The following is a 12362-nucleotide window of genomic DNA, read 5'->3' as shown; positions in this document are numbered from 1 at the left end:
AGAGAGAGAGAGAAGGGAAGATTGAGATAGAAGAAAATACAAGGGGGGTAAAGGGGACCCTCCCATTGAGTCAAGAGAGGTTCAGAATGGACCCCCTTGCTTTCTAAACTCCTTCTCAGAGAGGAGCCTACGTGCGGCTGGATCCAATCCTAGTCTCAGGTGGGGTCAACGGTTTATGGCTAAGGATTATATGTATTTAGCAGCAACTTCAGGTTTGTTCACAGTAAGGAGAGAATCACAAGAATTTAATGGTAACTAATAATTGGTTACTCTAGCATCTACAAAGTGATTAAATAAGGTTTACTACAATATTTGTATCGCCACACACATTATGATTATGCCAGGTGAGATCAAGGCATTCTTGTTCCCCAGCTCGGCCATGCAAGAGTACCTGCTACGACCAAGGGGCACTTAACCGCCAGACTCATTGCTCAAAGGCCAAACCTTGGCAGGAGTCCCAGTGATCATAACGTGGTCCAGAGGAGGGGGAGGGATGCACCACCACAGTGTCGTGCCTCGTTCCTGAGGGATTCGCACCTAGTCTTTGCTCCTAACACCGCCTCTGTGTCAAAAAGAGGTGTAACAGTTTGCAACAAGACATTGATGTTCTATGCAAGTACAGTTATATCAGATATGTTGGCTGCATTTAGTTATGTGTTAATTTTAGGAGGAAATACTTGGTAGTTTATTGTGAACTAAAAAAAAACCACTTCATTTCCTTATGCCTCTTCAGGTGATTTATGCTCTGTTATTCAATTTAGAAGAGAGAAATAATTGCAAAAACACAACTGGCATTTCCTGGAAAAAAAATTCTGAACAATGCAATAATTATGTAATACGGGATTGAAACAACAGAAAAAGCAAGATTAGATTAGTGAGACAGTAAAATGCTGATAAGTTCTGTATACAATATTTGGTGTGTAAAAGCTTCCCTTTTAAGTGGCATTGTTTGCCTTTAAACCCATCCTTTTAAACCATCCCGTTTGGAATAAAATGAGTTTATCTTGAGTGGGAACAGTTTGTCAAGCAAGCCAGATTATTCTGTGTGGCTGTCCTATCCCTCCTCATTATTTCTCACTTCATACTTGAAGAAACTTGTCCAGCAGTGACTTTATATTTTATTCCAATTCCTTGATAAAGTATTTAATAGCATCACATCTATAACTGATTTGCAATCCTCTGAGAAATGTCTATTAGATGATGATTCCCTATCAGCTACTTTTTGAGATCACCCAGCTAGGTAGTTCCTAATTTGTTAAGGAGGTGCTTGGTTAATCCAACATAGTACTATATTTTGAATTGGACTGTCACACAGTACTCAGTTCACAAATATCTCATGATATAGCTACATTGTTAGTTAAATTCATAATTGCATTAAAAATAATAAAAATTGAATAAATGTGGTAGTGATTGACACTGATTATATTTTCATCCTTTAATTCATTATTGATTGAATTCTGTATCAGCTTTCCTATTATTTTTGTGGAACAGATGTTAAGCAGATTTTCCAATAATTTTGCAGGTCATCCCCTCTGCCTTTTTAAAAAATAATATGTCTTTTTGGTGATATTATAAGAGTCATTTAATAATTAAGAGAGTAAACTGCTGCTGCAGGTCTTATGCAATTCTTTTAAAATTACTGTGTGAAATTTATCCAGGAACATGCATTTAAAAGTACTTCAGGTTGAAGATTTACCTCCATCTGTTTTCCTAGTGTATCAAAAAATAACTCCTGATGGTCATGGTATGAAATTACATCATCCTACTTTTTCTGAAATACTGGACAGAAAAATTAGCTAAATTCTTCGGGGGGGGGGGGGTCATATCAATATGAAATAATGATTGTTTTCAGTTTGTCTTTAGCAGTCACCGAAGCCCAGGAAACAGTAACGACCAATTCCTTTTTAAACACCTCCACATTACTGGTTAGCGAAACTTTTAACTTACCTTTGCAGCCAGCATGGTCAGGTGATAGAGGAGAAGTATTCACAAAAGCAGTGTTATAAAAGTTGCCTCTTGGTTCCAGAGGAGTTTCACTTGTTCTGATTTCATAACTTGCAGCTGAAAATACAATTAGAAGATATTGTCATGTGTGTTAGCTATCATTCAAACTTTTGATCTCTTTCAAAATAATTTCTTTTCAAAATGCTTTCAAAATACTGCTTACTTAGTATCGGTTTCATTAGTTAGTTCAGCTACTGGGAAAAATAAATGCAGCATGGCGAGTAGATCTGCAAAAAACTTATTACCTAAACTGAGTGGTTGAATGATTAGATTTCTCACAGCACAGCACTGAAATGAATAGATGATGGCAGTCATCATGAACCCACGCTGAAGTCTCTCAGTATTTCTGGCTTCACTGAATTTGACCTTGCACTAAGTGAAGTAAAATTCCTGTTTCTTGTCCAAATTTGATGTTTCTTTCCACTCCTTCCTTACATTCACAGAGTATATGTCTCTCTTCCGTGAGCAGCAAAATACTACAATATAGTGAAAGTGAGCCTTCCATCAAAATTCCAAGAAGCTCTTTCTAAAAACGTATTGGCTAATTCCATTTAAAATCTTTGCAAGAGCAGAGCAAGAATAAAGCCCTAGAACCACTGCACAAAATGCCCACTGGTGTCAGAGAAACTAAACTCCATTACAGATCTTGTGTTGTGTGATGTGTTTCACACTGAATTACTAGAATAGCACATTTAAGCCATTTATAGTTCACAAAAATTTGATTAATGATGAAGAATGAGAAATGTTGAATCTTCAGTTTCTGCTACAAAGTACAGAAAAAACTGAGCTGGTGCTTGTACAGGTGTTTCCGGATGCAACAAAATACTCTTGATAAAGGTTGGGAGCTCACTTAAAATGCCCACAGAAAATGTATTCATTTTGCAATTTCACCTTGGGCTGGAGACAGGATAGCAAGACAAAAACATACCTTGGCTTTCATCAAAATCATTTCCTGGGCCAGTCCATGATAAAATGACCTTACCATCTTCTATTCTGGCATCAAGATGAATAATTTTACATGGTGAAAGCACATCAGGATAAGGTCCCATTGGAATTGCAGACACTATAAAGGAGCCTTCTGCAGCTGTTCTATGGAAACCTCCTCTTCTGATCTGAATATCATTTTTAATAGCTGAGGGTCTTGATGGGTTCATCTTGATTTTACCTCAATCTTTAAAAAATGCTGATTAATCTTAACTATATGCATATTCTTGTAGTATGCAGGTGACCTGAACTTCACCTCATTTATATGGTTTTAAATCTGAAAAATCCATTAGCCTCATTTAAGTACAATAATTGCTAGTGCAATAGCTACCTCTTTACACTTTCAAGAGTGCTAATTACTAAGAAAGCTAATATGAAATTGAAGTAACTGTTACTTGTTATAAAATAATTACAGGAGAGTTTAGTTTACTGAAACTTCAACCGTTCTTAATTTAAGATGACTGATTATAGTACTCTAGGTAATGAACTTACAGTTATTCTTTTCACATGCAAAACACAAATCCTGTCTATATCTGTAATACAGAGATAGTGCTCTATTATAGCTGTTTACAGTCTACTTCAAATATTCTTCTGGGGAGTACAGACTTTTCTTGTGTTAAAGGGAAACAACCACACAGTGTTTGAAAAGTGTTCAAAACTAAATACCTCTTAGCTGGGCTGTCATTGCTCTAGTGCCTACTCTTAGTATTTGTGAAGGGACTTGATATATACAAGTGCTGGAATAAATAGCTGTATAATTTTCTCTGCCTTACTACTTACTACCCTTTTCTACATGACCTGGTATAGACATGGCACAACTCTGTGGCGTTGCAGTTTGTGGCACAATAGTTCTATTAGCTTGGATGTAAACTTTCAGGCTGTATCTGCCTTCTCAGGGAAAGTAAACAAGTGCTTGGAATAGATCCTATCATTCTTAACAATGTGAGAATCTAGCTATACAAATGACATAAATTAACATCAAACAAAAATGGTTGTATTTACTTATGCTTTCTAGATTTATTTATCTAGAATATAAGAACAACAGGAAAATTCTTCTCTGTCACGCAATCTGTGCAGCTCCTCTGGTTTTGATGGTATGCTAAAACTGTTTGAGAAGACTGCAGTCTGAAGTTAAGATGTCTTTTTGTACTGTGTTTTAGCTCAGGGAAATGTTAATTCCTTAGAAAAATCATCTATTATTTCATTATAAAGCTAAAGAATAGATTCTTTTCAAAATCTGTACAGTTTTTCATTACTTCCCATGTGCTTCTGTAGTCACACATTGAATTGTGCAGATTGGGTGCTTCTTTGTTCTGGTTATGCTCCTTACAGAATTCAGCCACCTACAATGATAAACAAATAGACAAAAATCAGAATTAAGCAACAGAAAAGTAACAAATAAAAATAGGGATGGAAATAAATCTTCACTGCTGATTTGTATAGTTGAGACGTCAGCTGATGGTAAACTTCATTTTACATTTATAACAGTATGCATTACAGTTGATTTACTTACTTACATAAATGTTGAAATAAACGTTACATTTCAAAAAGGATATAGCAAATTTTATAACAGTATGTTTCATTGAAAGAATGTTCTTACATGTTTGTACGTACAGGTGATAAACTTTGCGTACGCATTGTTGATCATTCTGCAGTTTGATTTCTTTCAGGAATAAATGCACATCCTTCTGTAAAAAGCCATATTAGCTTATTAACAACACAATTACCCGCAGTGCAGAAATGTTTTTTCACAGATATAGATGCCAGTAAGATCAGAGGAACACCTAAGGATGAAGCAGAATACATTTCTGCTTAAAAATCCTATCTGAATATAGTGCTGACATTAACAGTGCTTGGAGTGTAGCCTGCATTCTGCCCACATAAAACAGTTATCCTTGTAAAAAGGAGTGAATACACATTGCAAAGTGAAATGAAGAATAATGATTGATTTGTTTGCTTCTCCATCACTTCAGTCTATTGCCTGAGTGAAAATATTATAGTTACAGATTTAAAGTTTACAATTGCAGAAGTGGTCTTATTAATTCAGTAGTTACCACTTCCAAATATTGCTGTACCCTGGAAAATGCCTGTTAAATGGCTTCCTGATTAGGTACAGGCACTTGGTCAGTGAACTGCAGGTCAAATATGCTGTAATAAACCTTTGTATCTCGAGGTCCATTGGCCATATAGACAGAGAGGAAAAACAGATCGTGAGCCAGGCACTCCTGCAGTGGTGAGAGCATGGGGTGAAGTTGTGCAGAGGTAGCAAAGATGAAAAAAAAAATTAGTTTGAAGCAAAAGAGACTCAGAAGCTTAATAGGAAAGCCCCAAAGTTGCAGTGTACTCTGGGAAGGGAGAGGTGAGATGAGAAGGAAAAGCTTAGATAGACAAACACTGTGAGCAGGGGGGAAGGAGGATTTCTGTGCAAGCACCATTTTCTCCCCAGCGGCAGAGCACAGAAGTGATTAAGTCTCTGGTGTCAGTTCAGAAGAAAGTCCTGCCAACATCATTGCCAATCCATCAACTACAGAAATGTGTAAAGATGAATGCAGAGAAAATCACATGATCTATTCATAAAGTAGGAAAGATATTTAATGAGGGATAAAATAAGGACTGAAAGAAAAAGGGATATTTCAAAAGTTTATGGAAAAAGACCAGTCAGGTTTCTAAAGCCCACCACAAAGGGCTTGTAGAAGGAGGAAAATGCTGAATTACCTTGTAACTTTAACCTGATTCTGCCCAATTGCACAGAAATGCCTGTCACTGTCATACTCATCAAACACCCCCATCGAAGGTGGGCCCACTCATGAATGAAAACTCTGCCTGCAGGGAGAACAGAAGGGCAAATGCATGGTAACTGTAGTCAACCATTATATCACTGTATGCAAAATTAGTCAGCAAAATTATATAGTGGACTTTCTGAACAGCAACTTTCCAGCAACACTCGACCTTAGGCAGTTTTAATATCAAGTAATTAACTCTTGTGGCTAAGTGTGGCTAACTTTAAATAACACCATTTGAAGGTCTTAGCTTTTATGTCTTTTAAAATTCGCTCCTTTTACCATTATGTGTTTGAACTTGAATTCTGTCTCTAGAAATGTATGATAAAATAGCAAGGCTTTTTAATATACACTTACATGAGAGTAAACCACGCATCAAATTGTAATTTAAAATTTGACATTGTAAATGGAACTAACCTCAACAAACAAATGCTTCATTTTCCGTTAGACATACTACTAAGGTATTAGGAACAAAAGGCTACCTTTATACATTTAACACAGGTTTTGCACAACAGTACATGCTACTGAGACATGTGGGAAACATACAGGAAAGGCTTAAACAACATATGCTCTGTATTCTTCAGTCTTTTGTTGTCGACAACTGAGGGCAAACCAGAGAAGTAAAATGGATTAGGGAATTTACGTCGTGAGCCTTAGATGGCTATCAAATAATTGTTTACTAGGAAGTTAGGTGTGAAATTGATACATTCTCCCATTTTTCCACGCATTTAATGTTGTAGGGTGTACAGGTCATCGCCATGTTTCCAAGAAGGAGCTGCCACTATGTATGCAGACAACAGGGGGTGTCTGAAGGAGGGGCGAAGAGGAGGGAGTGAGTTGGCATTTACAAATCAGAGGGCATCTACCCCTGCTTCAGATAGACTGGAAGGCAAACCTTGGACATGTCTCTGTTATCCTTTGCTCAGCTTCTGACAGCTACAAGTGAAAAGTGGCATGTAGAGAAGCAAGGCCAACTAACCAACTCTTATGAACTAGTCTCTACTTCTTTTTCTGCTTCTGCAGCAACAAGCTGCCTTTGTTCTTCTTGGATTTCTTGCCAGGCCTTCCCTCATGACTCTGAAACTCCACCTAGACAAGTACTACTGCTGTCTTCAGCACAATTGCCAGCCAGGAGTTATTAGAGGGGTGATGGGGGGGGTGGGGGGGATGTCGAGAAAAATGCTGGAACGCATAGGCAAAGGTTTCTGACCTGTAATAAATGTAAAACCAAGTGGAGAAATGAAACTGAGTATCAACAAGGATATTCAGACCAGACAGGCTATTCAGACCAAGGCTATTCAGACCAGTCACAGACCAGGTTTCTAAAATGATTAAACAGCTTGCAAGGACTCCATTTATAGACTATCATAGATTTAGCCTGGAGCTTCTTACAGTCCAGCACTGTCATTTTTCATTTATAACTAACAGGATGGTACAGCTGTTATTACTGATGTTACTGATGATCATTACTTATCTATTTACTAATGGTGGTTCATAGATCATGATTTTCTTAAGGGCATTCTCATGTGAATACTTTTTCACATCACTTTCTAAAATTTCAGGTGCACCAATAAATGTGTGTGAAAGAATGTATTGCGCTCCATTCCCTGCAACAGGCTTTGAGCCGTACCTTTTCACAGGACCCATGTTTTGATTTATCATTGGCAATAACCAGAAGTGCCAAAACCAAATTCTGCCTGTGAGCATGAAGGGTGCCTGAGCGGAGCTGGCATGGGGTGCGGAGGGCTGGAGCTGCACACGTGGGAGGGCTCCCTCCTCCCCAGCTGCCTCTGCCCCAGGAGCAGTCCCCAGCTGGGCAGCAATCCCCAGCTCCCTCCCGCCTTCCCAGCACGGAATGAGCCAGGGCCTTTCTGGCCCATCTCTCTCCTGAATAGCCATCCTCAGCCAAGTGCTGCCAAAATCCTGAGAGTTGAAGCCCACCAGTGCCCCGTGTGGGGCTGGCCTCTGCAAAGTCATGGCCAGGCTGCGCTAACTGTGGGCAAGCGATGTCAGCCCTCCTGCCACGGAAAAGCTGGAGTTTTTAGCGATAGGAACTGCTGCTCCCACAGAGAGTGCTCAGGACTGGGGAATCCACAGGCTTTTGGGGCTTAAGCAGAGGTTTGGTAAATCTAAAAGCATCTTCCCTGAGCAGCACCATGAACAACCAGCTGGGGATGGGATCCCTGCTGTTACACGGGAAGAATGGCTTGACGTTTGTTATGGTGTGGTGTATCCTCCCGGGCTTCCGCTCACAGTGCCAGCTGGCCACATTAAGCACTTCCAAGGAATTTCCCTCTTTCCTGTAGGTACTGTTTGTGTCCCACTATCTGCAGCCCGGCTGTGCACTCCACCCACGCACAAGAGTCTCTGCCTCCACTCCCTGCAAGGCAGAATTTCCAGGGCTACTTGTTAATGGGCTGCCACTGATAAGAGAGACAACTGGGCCAGATAAAGAATCGGGCCTTCCAAAAGTCTGTCTAGAATTGAAGTTATATGTTTGAGTGTGCCCCTTTCTTTTGGAAAGGAATTTCTGTAACTAAACTATATTTATACAAATTAAGCTACCTTAATCTGGAAAATACGATGTGCTCTTAGTTATTTTTACCCTTTTGCTTGGAACTCCACTCTCTAATGCGTCCTCTTGCTCTTTCTTCCACCCTGAAGGTCTCTATGCCATTTCCCAAGTCTTGAACGGACTCCTCTGGTACCTGCCCTAGTTCTGGGACCTCACCCTGCTCTCTGGCCGTTTTGCGATGTAAAAGGAACGGGAGCAAGCAGTTTTGCAGGAGATGCACATGCTAAGGAAGGGGAACAAACAGGGCTCATACTCGCCCTCTGGGTTGCACTGTACAGGGAGAAGGTCTAAATTAAGGAATGAATGCAAGTGGATTTAAGGACTGCTTAGTAAAAGAGAAATAAGTTAAAGCCATTTTTTCCCTCTTTGAAGATCTAAAAAGTCTCCTGCAAACAGCTGAGATGTCTGATTGAGCTGGAAGTGACTCACATGGAAATGAGTAGTGGCACCAGTACAGTTGGATTTATGGTGAACAGTTAGAACTGGCAACTCTGATCCAGGCAGGCCAATACACATAATGTGGGAAGTTCTGCATCACTGTAACTGCTATAACCTGCACCTGGAGTAAGATGTTCCCAAACGACCTTGGCCAAAACCTAAGAAGACCAACATTGAATCTGCAATCTCCAAATGAAGAACACCCAGACCAGCTGCCATGTAAAATGCTATTCAGGAGAAAGCTCTCCCCACTACTTCCCTGTACCTTGGAATTGCCTCATATTTCTTCCGTGCCTTAAGTGGGTGCAGAAACACCCGGTGCTGCTCTTTGAGCAGTGAAGATGATCTACTTCTCCTGCTAAGTCGTCCGTGCAAAGAGACGAGGCTCCTTGAGTGGGTGACTGTCTGTGGGGAACTCAATAGCACTACAGCATCGCAACTCCACCGGGCAGCTTGCTTACCCCAGTGCCTGCTGTCCCATGCACTGTAGAGTGAAGGACTCTCCTGTCTACCTGCTTGAGAAGCTGGCATGCCGTGATACAGGGTGAGAGATGCTGAGAAACAAGCTGGGCAAGCAGCAAACCCCACCATACTTATTTTACAAGAGTGTGTGGGAAGAAATGTTGCCATTGCTCCGTCTCTGCCGGATATATATTTCTGTGTAAGGCAGTGAGAGAGGCATTGGAGTCTTGAATTTCTGACACAGAAATGAAAGGTTCAGTTATACCTTTAAAGCAGATACAGTCATGACAAACATTCAGCATAGTTCCCGTTGAATCTAAAGAAGCCTCTCTCCAGCACACCTCTTTTGGTAAGGCTTGTAATTATGTCATCGTGGAACAGTGTGTCATATTTCTTTTAATTATTTTCCACTCTGTGGATTGTGCCACAGTCATTAAAATGCGGTTTTGAGGACTGAAACTTGTAATTCATTCTTTGTTTTATGAGGTACACAGTGCAGTGCTAATTATCACACTAATTAGCCCTCACTGATGGATAGTGGTTGCTTTATTATATAAGCAAACACCACATTTTCAGGTACCAGCAACAATTTATTGCTTTCTTTTAAAAAATAAGTTAATCATATAGCAAGTTCTGGGAAGCTAAAATTACGAGTTCTGTCTGAGCTGCCTATGAGACACCAAAGCCACAGCTCATAAACTGCGGTGCCGGAGCAAAGGCGTGACAGAGATGTTTAATTCACAATTCAAGGCTATGGGTCCTATAGAGAACAAAGCATTAGGCCTTTTGCACATGCAAAGACAAAAATCTCCCTTGTAATTCAGGTGCAAACGGGCACTCACTCCAGAATGGATAATGGAGTGATTTCATCTCTACTAGAGTTTAAAAGGTTGAAATTTAACCATTGATTTTTATTTTTATTACAGGGCACACACGGCTAGATAATATTCTCCAAAGAGTGTATAAAGGGAATAACTGCTCTGTCTTCTGAAATTCCATTGCCAGCAAAAGAAAATACAAACACACTGGCCTGTTTACAAATGATGCCAAAGGGTATGTTTTGTATTGATTTTGATTATTTCTCCCAATGCCAAGATTTTTTTTTAAATGCAAGTTGCCAACGCTGATCTCTATTAAAAAGTAGTATTTCTATCAGGATGCATTTTTCTAAACAAAATTAATGTGCAGATTATCATTGCGTATAATCACATGTATCTATGTACATATGTATGTATCTATGTACATATCTGTATGTATGTACATATGTATCTATACATATGATTATATTTGTATGACATGATCATTATGCTTTGCACGCTTCATTATCTGAAAGCGACCTTTCCGTGCCTATTGCGATGTCTTGGATATTCTGTAAAGTGCCACCTCAAGTGTCATTAGTGCCTTCCCACGTGACGTGACGCAAGAGTCATTGGTTTATTTTTCATCAGAACGTGTTTAGTTAAAAATATGTGGCTTTTCTACCATGTTTGACAATGTGTGGGAAAAAAAACTTCACACACAGTCAGCTTACGAGAATACTTATTGTTTAACCTCAGAAAAAAAACATATTCATGGGAACACCCAGAAATAAAACAAATAGAGGATCCAAAGCTCCCCAGAGCTCTCCAAGTTTCTTGCCCATCTTGCTCTGAAAATAACCTCCTGCACAAGTTAGGGGCTGGTAACGGATACAGCCGCTTCTTGAATCCCAGCCGCATGAACCTCTTCCTTTCGGGGAAGGGGGCGACGCTGCTTCCCCAGTCCCGCGGAGGTCCCAGGCCCACTGCCGCCATGGCCGCCCTCTCCCCCGGCCTCCGCGGGCCCCCGGGCCGAGGCTGGCTGTGGGGAGGGCGCCGCCGCTTCCCGCCCGCCAGCAGCCGAGCAGGCCGCCGCAACGGCCGGTTGCCCGGGCAACGGCTCCCGGCGGGCAGCGGCGGCGACGGTGAGGGGACCGCGGGCGCAGGCGGGGACGCCGGGGAGGGGGCACTGCCCGGCGGGTCGGGGTGCTGAGGGAGGCACTGCCCGGCGGGTCGGGGTGCTGAGGGGAGCACAGCCCCGCGGGACCCCTCAGGGGCAGGAGTCACGGGCAGGCGGGCGCTGGGGCGCTTGGCGAGGGGAGAGGGGACAGGGCGCGGGGTGACGGCCACTGCTGGGTGGCCTGCGCCCCTGCTCCTCGCCCTCTGGGCTGGGAAGCGCAAGTGGGAAATTGCAGCTGCGAGCTTTACCCTGTCCTTCGTCTGTATTCAGTTTTCTGCTCTTGAGGGATTTGATTGCTGTGCACCAAATGTGGGAATTCAGTACTCCTTAAGTGATTACAAGGTAGGAATACGTGTGCAAGGTTTCAGTTGCATTAACTGTGGTAAATCTCTGATGAGACTGGGGTTTACTTGGTCTGGTTCACTGTATTTTCTAGTGGGAATGACCTGAGATGCGGATGTTTCAGTTACTGTTTCACAGAACACCGATACATGTTAATGTGTACAGCCTCATTATACAGCATTAAAACAAAATGTCGTCATCATTGCAATCATCCTCATCTTTACCTGTACATAACTGTACTGCTCCTTTATTGGACTCTGCTCTTCAGGAAAAGCTGCTTCTTCGTTGTGCTACTGAGGCAAGTTCATTCTGTTCCTGTTAAGCTTGACTTTTTTCATTCTATTTACTTTGTTAACAAGATTCAAAACAGATATTTCAAAATGTATTTCCTAGCTCCAGGTGGGAAGTAGGCGATAATTCAAAAAATGGGTAGTGAGACTGCTGGACATAAAACTGGTATACTGGAACAATGGAAAAATTCTTATTTGTTCTTTTCTGCTCACAAAGATAAATGAAACATGATGTTTAATCTTCCAAGATGATGTTTTCACTGGAAGTAATTAAATTCAAGAGCTTAGTTTTGGGTATATAACCAAGAAAAAGCTATAGAGACCTGCACTGTGTTACACAAGTTGAAGTCTGCCAGGAAGCGTAAGCCTGTAATAAAACAAGACACACACCACACACATATATAAAATAAAAAACACTGGACGTTTAGAGAGTAGTTATTTGCCTTATGGCAAGAGTTGGAAGCAGAGCAGTCTACATTCTGATTCTCTGAGGAAGTGATTTTTGTTAGT

At 41.1% G+C, this 12362-nt stretch overlaps 1 protein-coding gene across 1 annotated transcript in view; it reads left to right on the top strand.

Annotated features, from left to right (window-relative positions):
• The window catches only part of ODF2L (outer dense fiber of sperm tails 2 like), a 62934-nt gene that overhangs the window by 27468 nt on the left and 23104 nt on the right, over window positions 1-12362 (top strand). The window contains exons 1-2 of the mRNA XM_087730379.1: window positions 11071-11185; window positions 11491-11562. The gene's annotated coding sequence lies outside the window, so the exon portion shown is untranslated. Of the gene's footprint in view, window positions 11186-11490; window positions 11563-12362 lie in introns of the transcript that reaches the window.

Source organism: Nipponia nippon, unplaced genomic scaffold (assembly GCF_047370975.1).
Source record: "Nipponia nippon isolate SJK-2023a ecotype South Korea unplaced genomic scaffold, ASM4737097v1 scaffold_5, whole genome shotgun sequence".
Lineage (NCBI taxonomy): Eukaryota > Metazoa > Chordata > Aves > Pelecaniformes > Threskiornithidae > Nipponia > Nipponia nippon.
The sequence above is the reverse complement of the archived record's forward strand: the minus strand, read 5'-3'. Positions and strand labels throughout refer to the sequence as shown.